Source organism: Paramormyrops kingsleyae, chromosome 18 (genome assembly GCF_048594095.1).
Source record: "Paramormyrops kingsleyae isolate MSU_618 chromosome 18, PKINGS_0.4, whole genome shotgun sequence".
NCBI lineage: Eukaryota > Metazoa > Chordata > Actinopteri > Osteoglossiformes > Mormyridae > Paramormyrops > Paramormyrops kingsleyae.
Window position 1 is genome coordinate 1779940 of NC_132814.1, and position 12615 is coordinate 1792554.

Consider the following 12615-nt stretch of genomic DNA (forward strand, 5'->3'; position numbering starts at 1 on the left):
TTTACAAGACAAAAAACAAAAGTTCTCTTACATAACTTTTGTAGTATTTGAAGGATTTTATACCCCATTTTAAGCACAACTGTACAATTGATTAACCCTGCCCATAACAGCCTTTTACCCCTAACTGTGCAGTATCTGTATAAACTGGACACATCTGGTTTGACCGCCCCAAAGAGCTTTGGTAAGTTAAAGTTTACCTTGCCTTATGTTTCTGTTACAGTTTTTCTGAATTGCTAAAAGACTAAACCTCATTCTTGGAACAAAACTTCCAATTGCCAAAACTCATTTATTGAATCAATCACTCTTTTGGTGAAACTTTAAATACAATTTGCAGATTTGAGCAAAACTCTAAACACATTCCCATTCATCAAAACACATTTTGCACTGTGGTGAACTTTGATGCAAAATAGAAAACACAGGCTGCAGAAGTTCAGCACAGCCACCATACAGTAGTCATCACTTAAACACAATGACTCAAAACTGTTCACACATGTTTCTAAACATGAGAAGAAGCCAAAGAATGACTAGAACATACAATATGTGCTAGATGAGAGTGCAAGTGCCACTGGTGAGTTGAATTTCGACGTCAACGTACAGATGGGTCACACAGAGGATTCTTCCCGCATCACCCAGCAAGGTGTCCCTATTGCTCACTACCGACAGTTACCGTACTTATGACCAGAGACCCACACAACAATTACGTTTCAAACTACATTTTCACACAACTTCACATTATATATGATCGTAGAGCTAAATTATTCCCTATTAGTTATGAAAGATTATTAAATTTTTTACTTACACGGTGACTATACCCTTCTTAGAATGCATTTTCCACCATCGCTGACGTATTTACCCGGGACTAAGCTTCTAACTACAACTCGTGAGTTGTTTGAACTACGCAACTTAAGGACAGTGTTTGCGAACGTTCGTTCGAACTATGGTCTTGGGAAACGCACCCCAGAACGGAAAGGTTAAGGAAGAACTTTTTCCCCCAGGTCATAATGCTCCTAAATCAGGACAATACTCAATGCCTCTAGGTACTGCTTCACCCTGTCCAAATCATTGGCACATACCTCAGGCCTCTTGCACATTGCACTTATATACCTCTTACCTATCACTTATGTATAGATTATGTACAGCAGAACATTTCATATATTTTTTATCTTATTATTTTTCAAATTTTTTCTATATTTTGTTACTCTCTTATCATGCACAGCTGCTCAGAGTGACCAGGGTTACATTCCACTACATGTTGTATGTGTACAACTGTGTACGTGACGAATAAACCTTTTGAATCTTGAATCTTCAATCTTGAATTTTCGTAAAGTACAAATTCCAACCTTCCTGGCAATATATCACATGTGCTGGGGCCTCACTTCTACGTGCCACTTCCGTGGACTTTTAGTTGAACATTATGGATGGCAGCTTCCCCATGGTTGCAGTGTACAGGGCGAAATGCACATCTAGAAATCCTGCCCCGGGCATGTTCATGCATTTTCGTATAGTACAAATTGCGAGCTTTCCGGCAGTATATCACATGTCCCGGGGCAGGATTTCTACGTGCCACTTCTGTGGACTTTTAGTTTAAGATTATGGATGGCAGCTTCCCCATGGTTACAGTGTACAGGGTGAAGTGCACATTTAGAAATCCTGCCCCGGGCACTTTCATGCATTTTCGTATAGTACAAATTGCGAGCTTTCCGGCAGTATATCACATGTCCCGGGTCAAGATTTCTACGTGCCACTTCCGTGGACTTTTAGTTGAACATTATGGATGGCAGCTTCCCCATGGTTACAGTGTACAGGGCGAAATGCACATTTAGAAATCCTGCCCCGGGAACTTTCATGCATTTTCGTATAGTACAAATTGCGAGCTTCCTATCACATGTCCCGGGGCAGGATTTCTACGTAGCACTTCCATGTTTCAATATAACAGATGCTTTGCAATATCCTTTTTCTTTCATTTATTTGTGTATTAATTCTGATAAAATGGCTTGTAGAGTGGCAACCACGTTTCTACAAGCTAGATATTTCACAGGAGTGCTTGCAAGCTGTACAGTATAGCTGTACTTATATGAGAAAATTTAATCAGATAACACCAAAACAGTTCAATAGTGCTTGGATATGAGATCTACAGAAATACAGAATTACAATAAAATACTGACATGTTTGGTGAAAGACATATTTATTTATTATGATTTATTTTATTCGTCAGGAACAGGCATCCATAAACAGTGACGTTGGTAGCCATGGACATCCACATCTGTCTGACGGGACAAGAGAGGGGAAAAATGCAGATTATCCTCCACCAGAGAACGCTCAACAAATAATATATATACAACATTTTCACATGTTTAGCAAATTAACAATTAAATTAATGTTAACATTAAGAACAATACGATTTCGGACAACCGTATTGTACTGACTGCGCAGTTGCACCGCAATGCTGAGCTCCTCGATTTTCTCTCTTGTTTACGTCCGGCGGAATCCGCATTTTACCCTCACCCGTAGCTGAGTTTCGATAATTTAGAAGTTTCTTGCGAATTTTTAGCTGGTTAGCTAGTTCTTGCTAGTTGGTACTAGCATTGCGTTGTGTTTTCACTGGTGTGCCTCTGGGTTTTTTGTGTCTATTAATATATTAATTACTACAGGGAAAATTTACATTGTGTTTGATAGTGAGTGAGAAATACCTCTGTTAATATTTCGGTAAACTATTTTTCCGATTGTGTGATTTCCATACATGTATATAGGCGTCACTTGGTTTACCATAACTTGGTGTTAACTACAGATCTGATTAGGGATTCTGAAATTGCCCTGGTGTGCAGCACATGTCACACTGTCTTCTGATTACTGGTTGCATTAACAACACGTCACATTATATGTAAATCACAGTATTTTGTGTGTCAGGTATAGAAATAATAATAATTTTTGGATAAATTCAGTTAAACTAATTGAGAGTTAGCTGTGATAAGCTGCCCTACACACAAACGCTCTGACCCCAGAGGTAAGCTGACATGTACCCAAACACCATGATCACAGAGTTAAGCTGTCATTTACTCAAATGCCCTAATTCCAAAGGTAAAGCTCTGATCCAACCAACTGCATCCAACCAAGCGCCTTGACCCAGGAGTTAAGATGACATAAACCCAAACACCCTGATAATAGAGGTAAGCTTTCATCCACTCAGACGCCTTGATCCCAGAGGTAATCTGCCATCCACCAAACGCCCTGGCCCTAGAGGTAAGCTCCCAAACACGCAACCGGCCCAACCACAGAGGTAAGCTGCTGTCCCTCCAAGCACCCTGATCCCAGAGGCAAGCTGCGGTCTACCCAAACACGCAGGCCCCTGAGGTAAGCTCACATCCACCGAAATTGCCTAACCCCAGTGGCAAGCTGCCATCCGCCCAAACGCCTGATCTCAGAGGTAAGCTGACATTCACCCAAACCCCCAGGCCCCAGAAGGAAGCTGCCATCCACCTAAACGACTTACCCCAAGAGGTAAGTTGACATCCATCCAACTACCTTGATCCTAGGCGTAAGCTGCCCCGGTACGTCTAGGTGGTGACACTCCATCCTACAGGGTTGACATGATGCACTTTCCTGAAGCACACAGAGGACACTTCGGGTTTTAGGTAAGTGTGCTTTGTTTTTCTCTGTGTGTGTTTTATTTGGTATGGATTTTATTTAATGGCATGTACAGATTTTACTGAGCACTGTTTTGGTTGATCACTGTTAGCACTTATTTATCAATATTAACATTTATTAACATTTTATTTGATCTGTTGTGCTGTGTATTGTGTGATTGACCTATTTTATTCTCAAGGTTACTGATTTTATGTGTTTTGGGAAGGTGTATGATACTGTTTTAGCCCGACCCTTGTGCAGAGGTTGGAAGTCTGCGGATGTGTTCCTTTTTAAAGGTCTTAACTTTTTACAGGGTTCCCGCGGGGTCTTAAAAAGTCTAAAATTCAGAAAGTTAAATTTAAGGCCTTAAAATGCCCAGATTTTCATCCTCGGTCTTAAATTTAATTTACCCAAGTCTTAAAATTCTTACCTCTGTTCATTCCCAATAAGCGTTGTCCGCAGAAAACAAAATAGTAAAACGCTGTAAAACTAATCCGTTGGTTGTGTTTTCTGGTCTGCACCAGTGTCTGCGTGGTAATAAAACTACAAATCCCATTGCGTGATCACTGCGGCTAGGCAAGCAAACAGTTTGAGAAGGGTCTGGCTGCAGAACGTGCACTTTCAGCCACTGACGTCAGGTGCACGCTCAGCCACAACAGGAAGTGCAGGGGAATTAAGCGCTAACTTAGTCCTTGAGGCCAATGTGAACGGTATGTTGTTTTATTATTTGTATTACTGAATGATATAGTTACAAGTTTATTTCATGCCATAAATGCAATGTAAATGTTTTGATATAGTGCGTTAGTAACTTTTTTCTCTGACTGGAGTGAATTTTTTTCAGTTAAAAGGCAACTACTAGCCAGTTGGCTCACGTTATCTTATCATAAAATAAACACATTTCTACTTTTACAGAGCTTATCCTGGAGTTACCTTGTGAATGTCTTAGTTTCCAGCATATAGTTTTTAGTTGTTCGTGTGGTCTTGAGGAGAACGTTTCTTGGTCTCCTTATGGTAGGGCAAGGCAAGTTTTTATTATCATACACAGGGGTTATTTAATGTGCTTTATAAAAACAAGATTTTAAAAAGTTAAACCAAGACAAAAAAGCAAAATAGAGATGAAAAAAAAACTTATTTGAATAAAAATTGCTTAGAAAATCTAAAAAATCTGATTAAAAGTACAGTATGTCCTGCCCCGCTTGTCCACTCCTCCCAAGTGCCACACCCCCTCGTTAACCCTGTGTGGATTCCCCGTGTTTAGGCCACTTAAAATTAATAAATTGTTTCACATGACTCAAACTTCTAAAATATTGGTGAGTAGGGGATTTTATATTTTATATTTTTAGCGAAAAGACGAACGGCAACAGAGATATACTAAAACTAGAAAATTTAACTTTATTCTGTCAGTGTCTCAACATTTTAAACTCTCAACAGTGCAAACAATAAAAAGTGGAAAAATCCGAGGCTGACATTCAAGATTTTTCACTTACGGCAGCCAGTTTGAGAGAAACACAAGATGATTTCAAACGACGTACGTGCGTATTGACGATGGCGCACGTGCGTATTGACGATCTCTGCGTATTGACAATCTCTGACAGTTTTTGAGGTGAAAAAAATCGAGGCGGCACCAAAAAATTGAGGCGGGCGGCCATGTAAAACAATTTATTAATTTTAAGTGGCCTTATCAGCTGTTTCCAGTTGTTTTCATTATCGCTGATCGGTCTGGAGCTTAACTTCTGCGATAGGCTGGGATCACTATATATTTTAAGGCTTAAACTATAAAAATGTTTATGTATATGGTCTTTCTATATCGCAAATATTCACCTATGGCTGATGGGTCTGGATCCCCCGCCTATCGCGGAAGTTACGTTCCAGACCCATCAGCGATAGGTGAAAATCCGCAATATAGAAAGACTATATACATAAACTTTTTAATAGTTTAAGCCTTAAAATACCACTCCCACATGCTTTAAACACATGTGAACGTATTAAAACGCACTTTGTAAACACATATGATATGTGGATGTTGGACTAAGGATATGAGTGACATAAAATATGAGAATTTCTGGTATCATTCGAATGTTTCTAGTAATGCATCGTGTTGGTCTTACATTTTACTCATAGTGGTCTTAAAAAGCTCTTAAATTTAACTTACTGATACAGTACCTGCAAGAACCCTGTTTTTAATAGCATGCATATAAGGTGACATTTTAATTGTTTTATTGGCCATATAATTGTAATTAGATATTAATGGTGCATAATTAAGGGTCCAAAGCATGTCGTGCTATGGAACCTTATTGTTTTTCTTAAGATTTTTCTGTTTTATTATTATTTTTCTGCCCTAAAATTGAATGCCCAGCCGTAAGTCCTAGGCCGACCAAATTTGGCAGCAAGATGCCTATTCCTACCCACTACTCAGCCCCTCCGACCCGTCCCAGTCAGTCAGATGTGGGCACCCCCAACACGTTTCGGTCGATATCTCCTGTCCTATAAGTCCTACAATCGAAATTCTTTTTTCTGCTGATACAGACAGCCATGCCCTAAAAAAGTCAATGGGATTATGAAGCTCCGCCTACTTAGATTTCTTGCTAATTTGCATAATTTGCAAATCCTACTTTTTCCTTAAAGTCCTAGCTTGTCCTACCAAATCAGACAAATGAGGTGTCAAAGGAATCAACTCTATCAAGAATTTTAAAATTTTTTTGGACATTTGTGTATCCTACGGCCATTAGCCACGCCCAAACAATGCCCACATTTGGCCCGTTTTGGTCTGACTGCTATAACTTGGCCATGCCTTGGCCTACCTCGACCAAATTTGAAATCATACCTCGTTAATAATAATAATAATAATAATAATACATTTTATTTATAAAGCGCTTTTCAAGACACTCAAAGACGCTTCACAACACAATAGAATAAAATAGCACACAGTTTATAACATAAAATCAAACATTAAAAGCGATTTTAAACAGGTGAGTTTTGAGTTCTTTCTTAAAAGTAGGAAGATCAGAGCAGTCGCGGTGGGATTTGGGCAGTGAGTTCCAAAGGGTGGGGGCAGCGATGGAGAAGGCTCTGTCCCCCCAGGTTCGGAGCTTGGTCCTACAGGGCAGGGACAGGATGTTCGAGCTGGATGAGCGTAGGGAGTGAGATGGAGTGTGGTGATGGAGCAGGTCTGTGAGGTAAGAAGGGGCCAGGTTGTGGAGTGCTTTGAATGTGATGAGAAGGATTTTGAAGTGGATGCGCTGAGGGACAGGGAGCCAGTGAAGCTTTTGGAGGACAGGGGTGATGTGTTCACGTGAGCGGGTTTGGGTAAGGAGCCGGGCAGCGGAATTCTGAATATACTGTAGTCTGTTGAGAGTTTTGGATGGTGAACCGTAGAGGATGCTATTGCAGTAATCGATTCTGGATGTGATGAATGCGTGGATGAGAGTTTCAGCGGCAGAGAAGGTGAGTGATGGGCGGAGACGGGCTATGTTTTTAAGGTGAAAGAATGTAGTCCGGGTTATGTGCTTGACATATGAAAGAGTGGGATCTAGGAGTACACCGAGGTTACGGATGAGTGGGGATAGAGAGAGTATGGTGTTATCAAAGTGCACAGTGAAATGTAGTGAGGATTTGGTGATGTTGTGTGGACCGATGATGATGAAGTCTGTTTTGTCACTGTTTAGTTTGAGGAAATTATGATTCATCCAGTTTTTAATGTCTGTTAGACAGTGGGAGAGAGTGGAGTGGATGCTGGGGTTGATGGATGTTGTCGAGATGTAAAGTTTGATGTCGTCAGCGTAGCAATGAAAGCGGAGACCGTGACGACGAATGATATTGCCGAGGGGGAGGATGTAGAGAATGAAAAGGAGAGGACCAAGCACCGAACCCTGGGGAACCCCCTGCTGTACGGGGGCTATGGTAGATGAGCAATGATTAATGTGGATAAACTGTTGCCGATTTGTGAGATAGGACTGGAGCCAAAAGAGAGCAGAGCCGGTGATGTTCAGTAAATTTTTGAGGTGAGACAGGAGGATGGAGTGACTGATAGTGTCGAAGGCTGCAGTGAGGTCCAGGAGGATGAGGATGGAGAGGTGGCCAGAGTCAGAGGAGAGGAGAAGGTCATTAGTGATTTTGAGTAGAGCTGTTTCGGTGCTGTGTTTAGGACGGAAGCCAAACTGGAATGGTTCATAGAGACTGTTGAAAGTAAGGTGGGTTTGGAGTTGGGCGGCAACTACACGTTCCAGGATTTTAGACAGAAAGGGGAGGTTGGATATGGGACGGAAATTAGCACAGTTGTCGGGGTCGAGGGTAGGTTTTTTGAGAAAGGGGGTAATAGCAGCCAGCTTGAGAGACTGTGGAACAGAACCGGAGGAAAGGGAGGAGTTTATAATTTGGGTGATCAGTGTAGAGAGAACAGGAAGACAGGCTTTGATGAGAGGAGAGGGAATAGGGTCCAAGGAACATGTGGAAGTTTTAATGCCAGAAAAAAGTTTTGTCAGGTGAGCAGGGGAAATGGGTGTGAAATGAGAGAGCTGTTGATGGGGCGGAGGAGGATCAGGTGGAACAGCGTGGGAGGAGGAAAGGTCAATTGAACTGTAAACAGAATCTATTTTAGACTGAAAAAATTATTGAAATTGACTGCATTTGTCAGTGGTGAAGGAAGATGAAGTAGTATTGTTAGGCTTTAGGAGTGTGTTTATTGTGGAAAAGAGAGCTTTAGGGTTATTGGAACCTGAGTAGATGAGGTTGGAGTAGTATTTGGACCGGGCAGAGTTTAATGTGTCTTTGTATTGCTGTATGTAGTCTGTGTAAATTTGGAGATGAACAGTTAAACCAGATTTCTTGTACAGTCTCTCAAGCTGGCGCTTACGAGACTTCATTTGATGAAGCTCAGGAGTGTACCAGGGGGCAGTATAAGTGAAAGAGACGGTTTTAGTTTTGGTGGGGGCCAGTTCGTCAAGACAGTAGGAGAGGGTATTATTGTAATGAGTGACAAGTTCAGAAGGGTTATCAGACAGAGGGGAAGGGAAGGTAGGCAGTTTAGAGGAAAGAAGAACAGAAAGAGCAGAAGTGTCAATGGATTTTAGATTTCTGAAGGTTATTGTAAGTTTTGCTTTATGGGCTGTGAGTGGGATTTGTATGTTAAAAGTTATGGCAAAGTGGTCAGATATGCAAAGATTATGGCTGGAGAGATTGTTTATTGTGGGACCATTGGAGCAAACCAAATCAAGAATGTGACCATGAGTATGAGTGGGGAAATTAATATATTGAGTAACCGGACAGTTTGAAAGCAGTATATTCAAATGAGTGAAAGTTTGAGAGAGAGAGAGGGGTTAATTTAATGTCTTTTTTAAAAATAACAGCTGTGCCGCCGCCACGCCCTTTAGAATGGGGGTTTTCAACAAAAGTGAATCCAGGGGGTGTGGTCTGATTTAGGGAGAGATAGTCCAAAGGTTTATGCCAGGTTTCAGTCAAACAGAGAAAATCCAGTTTATTGTCTGTGATGTATTCATTTAAAATGAGTTCCTTATTGCTGAGGGAGCGGGTGTTGAGGAGGGAAAAGTTCAGATGACGTGAATTTGCAGTGAGTTGTGATGCGCGAGGAACAGGGCGGAGGTTGGACCGACTCACGTATAGGTTGTTGTGATGACGCAATGCGGAAGTATCAGAGCGGTAGGACCAGATGGACGGGATGGCGTCCACAGTTGAGCTGTGGTAAGAAAAAATACGACCAGATGTGAAGGACGGGAGCTGCGGAGGAGTCCAAGCTGTTGGAGAGAAGCAGCGCAGTCTGGGAGGCAGCGGTTGTTGAGCTGGCGAAGGGTAGAGGCGGAGTACTGCAGGAACGGCGGCATTCTCAAACACTGCAGTGGCCCCACAAACTCCCCAGGCTGCAGGTCAGCAGACAGCTCCTCGGGGGGGTGGAAGCCGCTGCGTCCAGCGCTCCTTCGCCCTCCGTAAAATGGCCCTTCGTCTTCCTCACGGTCCAGGAATTTACGGAGCTGCCGAAACTCCTCTGCCGTCTGCTCCTCCACAAAGCAGCCCGTGGCTCGAACCGAGCTCCCACACCTCCACCACGGAGGACGGCAAAACAGCCGATCTCGTGAAGGCGACAGCGAGAGCCCGCGTTTGGCAGGTACAGCTTTACAAAAAGTGTTATCCAGGTAAGTTTGTAAAGCGTTATAAAGTAATAAAACAACTCCCGATAAAACTGAATAAAACTAGGTAAAACAAATAAAACTGAATAAAACTCGAAAAACAAACAAGCCGCAGAGCTTCAAAACATACACCGGAGAGCAGCGGCAGTCAAACACGCCAGCATTTCCCAGTTACACCATTCTGAGGACATGGTCCAAGGCAGGCCGCATTTTGTCAATAGGGGGCACTACAACTAAAAAACTGCCAATATCTCCTGACTGCCTTGGCCAATCCAAGTGAAATTTGGCAGATATATACTAGGACCCAGCATTAGCTCAGCCACGTACAATGGCAGTCATAAGTCCTAAAACAGTGGTCGCCATCAGCCAATCAAAATCAAGCAGCCATTTGACAGGCTTATCAAAGACCAATCCAAACCAAATTTGGATGGTATATTTGTCCTCTGACCCTCAGCCATCCCTATAAAGGACACCTTACTCGGCCCATTTGCATTTCTGCCTATTTCTCCAGAACTACCAAGCCTACAGTTGAAATTTATTGCCAGTCCAATTCACTATGTCATGACGAATCCAACTACATATAGAACTTGGTTCTCCATCTTTGCGTTTTTGCCTGATTTATATTTGTCTGAAAACGGGTTTTTTCGTTAACCTCCTAGGATTTTCACCCAACCTACATAAATCTGGTGTCATTCAAATCAGGAGACAGTCCTTTTAAAGATTTAGAAAAAAAACTTAAACTTTTGGTAAGATATGGCTACCAGCCACACCCTGACTCTACTGCTGCCTCGCCCATTTCAATCAGACAGCTATATCTCAGGCATGCTTCAGCCAATCATTTCCAAATTTGTCTCATTAATGTAGGGCTGTACCCCAGAGAAATTTCGTGTCGATCGGTCAAACGGGAACGTTACGGCCACTGTTTATTTATGCCAATTCAGCTAAAATGAGTTACCAGATCAGGTAGGAAGGTGTCTACCGATCTCACCTATCTTACCCACAGCAGCAGGAGGCTCAGTGGGCTAAGCCTGTGTGCCTGTAATCAGAGGGTCACTTTGGTGGGTACTTGAGCTAGGCAGCCCAATGTGCACAGCATACTCTCCGTAAAGCAAGCTGGGGAGACCTAAAGGCGTTTTCCCCACGAAGCTTCTATTATTATTAAACCAGACATTCAGACGGCCTCAGGCACTCCACCGGATGGTTTTTCATTCTGTCCGACATCTACTGACCTGTTACGCCTACACTAAAACCATCTCCATCCTAATTTCTACCTACTACTCAGACCATCTCACCCAAACCAGTCCTGCTCTGTCCTACATCTCCTATCCCGTTCACCCTACGCTCAATCTCCATCCTGTTATGGCAGTCTAAATCTGTCTGACTTTCTACTACCCTGGCCACCAGTTCTCTGCCGTTATTCCTCTATTACTTGTCCTACATGTCCTGCCTGTCCGATCATCCTAAACTTTGGACCCTTCCGTCACTTCCGCCATTGCAGTTGCTAGTTGTATTTGCTGGTCTTATTGCCCTTTTCCTATTTTATCAGAATCAGAATCAGAATAAGCTTTATTGCCAGGTATGTTAACAAATACGAGGAATTTGTTATAGTGACAGAACTCTACAGTGCAACAGAATGACAGTGACAAGACAAGACACAGGTAATAAAAAGAGTTATATACAGATATACAAAGTAGCGTGCAAAATAGCAACAAGACATTCCAGTATGACCAGGTATGATGTGTTTGTATAGGTATGTTGATATGTGCAAATATGAAAAATAAATAAGCGTGTGTGTTTAATAATTTATTTTTGTGTTTTGTGTACCACGTGTATTGTTAAGTGTTCATGACATTGTTAAGTGTACATGACATGGACTGCCTGGGGGAAGAAACTGTTCCTGTGTGGTCGTTTTGGTGCTAAGTGCTCTGTAGCGTCGACCAGATGGCAGCAGATTAAAGAGGGAGTGTGCTGGGTGTGAGGGGTCCAGGGTGATTTTCTTAGCCCTTTTGCTCACTCTGGATAAGTATAGATCTTGGAGAGTGGGAAGGGATGTTCCAATGATTCTCTCAGCAGTCCTGACTACCCTCTGCAGTCTTCTAAGGTCAGATTTGGTAGTCGGGCCGAACCAGACAGTTATAGAAGTGCAGAGGACAGATTCAATGATTGCGGTGTAAAACCGTGTCAGCAACTCCTGTGGCAGGTTGAATTTCCTCGGCTGACGAAGGAAGGGAAAGGGTAATAGTTCTGCAGGTAGTTCTATTTGTTTAATGTTATCTTTGAAAGTCTTATTGTACTGTGTTGGCATTGATTTGCATGGTGTGGAAATGTTTCAGCCTTTTAGATTGTGATTATGTGTTTAATGTAAGTAGTACAAGCATAATATTATTCATGTATCTGAGCTGATTTACATTTTGTTTCGGTATGAAATGGTTGTTTTGATACGTCCCCCATGGAGGGGACCACATATTAAATGGATTGTGTGAGTGAGTGATTAATAGACTGAGTGCCCCTGGATGGCCAGCTAATTAGCCGCATGTGCTGTGAGGGAGGGGCCCTGTCCGTGCGCGGCCCCCATTCCCCGCCGTTTTTTTTTTATTTTTATTTTTTAAAGGAAGGTGACACACTGTTTGTGCGGTGGACAGCTGTGCTGAGATAAGGCATGACGTCATCTTTGCCTTTTGAATTCTCCGTCGTGTTTGTTAAAATGATTGCTGTTTTTTGAGAGGACAGGAGGACAGGGAGGAGTCGGGGCCCCGAGGCCGGCGGCTGCGACGCCCCTGGGCATTCTACTCCGAGCGGGGGCGTCACGGAGGCCCGGCTAACGGCGACCCGCTAAGCAGCGGCCCCATAT